We start from the raw sequence: 3,356 nt of genomic DNA on the forward strand, positions 1-3,356 counted from the left end.
ACATGATTCACACCTTTATTATCACATATACACATAATCCACCCATTTGTTATCTTGTAGGTGTGTCCAATAGGGATTGAAATCTAGATTCACCCTGTACCTATATACATAATACACATCCAACACAATCTCGGGAGTTTGTCCGAATATTAAAATCTAGATTTATCCCTTTGTTATCTTATACAAAATACACACAATCATTATTGTTCTTGGGGTGTGTCCAAATTTTGTAATCCAAACATATTTTTACTTGGATGAGGATATGTTTCTAACAAAGAGATTTGTTATATTTCCGTCCGTCTGAATTTCAATCTATGAACAGTGCGAAAGAGTTTATTTTAATTTCCATATGATTTGAGAGAAGTGGATGGGTTGCCATGAACATTTCCTAAGTATTTTTTTACTATGAGACTTTACTGTTATTTTGGTCTGTGGTTTGAGGTAGTGTGATTTGCTTTAAGCTTGTTTTAAGACACATGATAGCACATTTTAAACCTTTAAATAAATATTTCTGTTGACTAGTATGCGCTGATGAATTGATATGTATTTGAAGGTTTATTCATATTTGAACAAGCAAAAATTTATTACACCACTGCCAAGAAGACTAAGAATAGATACAAACATCACATGAATATAAAGAGAAAGGTTAAAATTCTCCATGATAATCTTATAATGCCTATCATGGAGAATTTTTCTAGGCTAACATCAATAGCTTTCTAATTTTTCTAGGCTAACATCAAAATCTGGCAACTCTCAAACCCCGAATTTCATATGTACTTCAACAATATTGTATAAATAATATCACAGATATGCATTTTACCAAAGTCACATTTTTTCCAACCAGCCAAGACAGTGTCCCGATTCACAGCAATGCTGATAAAAAACACATCATAATCTGTAACATCTCTAGAATATCAGCCTCTACATATATCAAACATGTCTTTATACAAGAGAAGATGCATGCATCATAAAACAAAGATGCCTTCTCTTGCAGCCCCTTGGGCGTCAGCAGTGAGATTCTTCCTTCCATCCTTTAATATTCGCACTATCATTTAAAAGATGCTTTCACACACTGCAACTTATTCAAATTCTCCAAGTTTTCTTCACATGATGAAAATTCTTGTCCCAGCAACTTCTCTATGCACACTACTTTAAGCAATGAGTTCCTAACCTTCATTTAACAGGAATACTCCAAATCTCCATCCATTATATGATCAAATTCCTAACATTCATAATATCTTCTTTGAAACTCTATATATAATAGCCAGCAATTCATGCTTCAGTTCAATAAAATAATACAGCACATGCAGCTAACCTCTCTTAATCAATGTGAGCATGTGGTAGCAACATGAGTTTTCCTTTTAAATTAGTAAACTTGTCACACTTGTACCAAACATAATGCATTATTAACATCTAATCATAATAATGAAATCGATTTGACCTGTCCTGCATAAATAGAAAACCTCTTTAGTCACTTTGCTTCTAATATAAAATGAATGTGTTGTTTTAGTTCAGAGGTATCTATTGGCTGGCATGTTCCATTTTTGAGGAGCTAAATAGTTTAAAGAATGAATTATAGAAAGATGAGATCCAGATCTTGTTGGATATGATCAAATATGGACACCAAACTAAATTATATACAATTTTTATTCTATCAATTGGTTGTGTGTGCATGAATGACATGTAAGAAGCAATAAGAAACACCAATTTTTATAATTGCAATTATGAGTGGTATGTGTCAGCAGAGATGGCAAACTAATTGAATACTAATGATGTTTTCTGATTACCAACACTTGAAAGACATGCCAGTTATATTCATCATGCACCTAAAACACATTTCAATAATATAAGCATCTTGCAGTATCATTAACAAATTCACAATGTTGGGTTGACATGTAACAAGCTTACCATATTCAAAGGGAAATCCATGCATGCATCCACATGCTCTACACCATCATTAACAAGTGCTACCTATTTTATTTCTTTATTATATCAAATTAATAATTATCAACCTATATCATGAATAGCTCCTATATAAAGAGAGATTCAAGGGTTTGGTAACATCACACAAACATTGAGCTTTACAATTATCTTTGAAGAAAATAAGAACCAATTAAAGAGCAAAATGGCAACAAAGAACCATGTTCGCTCTAATAGTTTTCCTTCTCAATCTCATCCTAACTCCGCTAGAATAGAACAAGATCTAAGCAAAATCAAGACATGGGAAACCACATCAACATCCACATCTGATTCAAGTACCGTTGGTCTTTCTTTGCTGGAAGATTTGTACACTTCATTGGAAGATTTCTCAATATGGCATCAACACAAAAAGTCATTTCTCAGCATCAAGGTGAGAATTTTGTGGAAGAGTTGTTGGATGGTTCGGTGAAAATTTTGGATATTTGTGGTATTACAAGAGACATCATGTTAGACATTAAAGAAAATGTTGAAGCACTTCACTCTTCTCTTAGAAGAAGAAAGGGAGATTCAAGCATCGAATCAAGTGTAGCCGAATATAACTTCTTCACAAAGAAGATGAAGAAAAATGTCACAAAGTTGATCACATCTTTAAAACAGATGGAAAGTAAATTTGGAGCTTCCACACTTTTGAACCAAGATCAAGAAGTTTTATGTGATAAGAGTTCTTAGAGAGGTTATAGTAATGAACATGTCTATCTTTCAATCCATTTTGTCTTTCTTGGCTTCCAAGTCAAAGGAAACCAAATGGTCGAAAATGGTAAAGTTGATGCATAAGAGGACAATATCATGTGAGGAGGAGAGTTTAAATGAATTGCAGTGTGTGGATGCATCCTTAAGAACCCTTTTACGCGAAGGTTCTGATGTTGCCAAGATGCAGGTTGCACTTGAAAGTTTGAAGCTTGGAGAATGCAATTGAAGGGTTAGAGAAAGGTTTGAAAGTGTATTTAGGTGTTTGGTTAAAACTAGAGTTTGTCTTTTGAACATGACTCAATAGTTGATGGGTCTTTATTTTCTCCCCAAAGCAAAAGCATCCAAGTTTTAAGGATCTGCTGAGGATTGAAATTTTTTTGTTTGTATAGACAATATATCATGTGTAAATTCTAAAATATAGAACAAAGTAGATATCATGTGTAAAATCTAAAATATTAATCATAGAATAAAAGTAGTATAATTCCTTTTTTTTAATGAAAATCTACATACAATAACTTGAAAATGGGAGTAATTTCCTGCCTTGCCCCACATTTGAAAAAATTGTCCCAATATACCCCATTTTGAAAAAAAAATCCCAGTCTACCCCATTTTTAGTGGGGCCTCGCCATTCCATTTGACGAGGGACTGAAGAAATTTTTCTTGCTTGTAAGCTCGTCACTTGAAGT

General features: G+C 33.2%; 1 long non-coding RNA gene and 1 pseudogene across 1 annotated transcript; one reads left to right on the forward strand and one right to left on the reverse strand.

Annotated features, from left to right (window-relative positions):
- Window positions 1-751: 751 nt before the first annotated feature.
- Window positions 752-1,402, reverse strand: LOC127112972 (uncharacterized). The gene is made up of 2 exons (XR_007799134.1): window positions 1,316-1,402; window positions 752-1,222 (listed from the first exon to the last, which is right to left on the reverse strand). It is a non-coding gene; the product is annotated as an uncharacterized LOC127112972 (long non-coding RNA).
- A 723-nt stretch (window positions 1,403-2,125) lies between these two features.
- Window positions 2,126-2,974, forward strand: LOC127112969 (uncharacterized; annotated as a pseudogene).
- The last annotated feature ends 382 nt before the right edge of the window (window positions 2,975-3,356 follow it).

The sequence above is a fragment of the Lathyrus oleraceus genome, unplaced genomic scaffold (assembly GCF_024323335.1).
Source record: "Lathyrus oleraceus cultivar Zhongwan6 unplaced genomic scaffold, CAAS_Psat_ZW6_1.0 chrUn0214, whole genome shotgun sequence".
Lineage (NCBI taxonomy): Eukaryota > Viridiplantae > Streptophyta > Magnoliopsida > Fabales > Fabaceae > Lathyrus > Lathyrus oleraceus.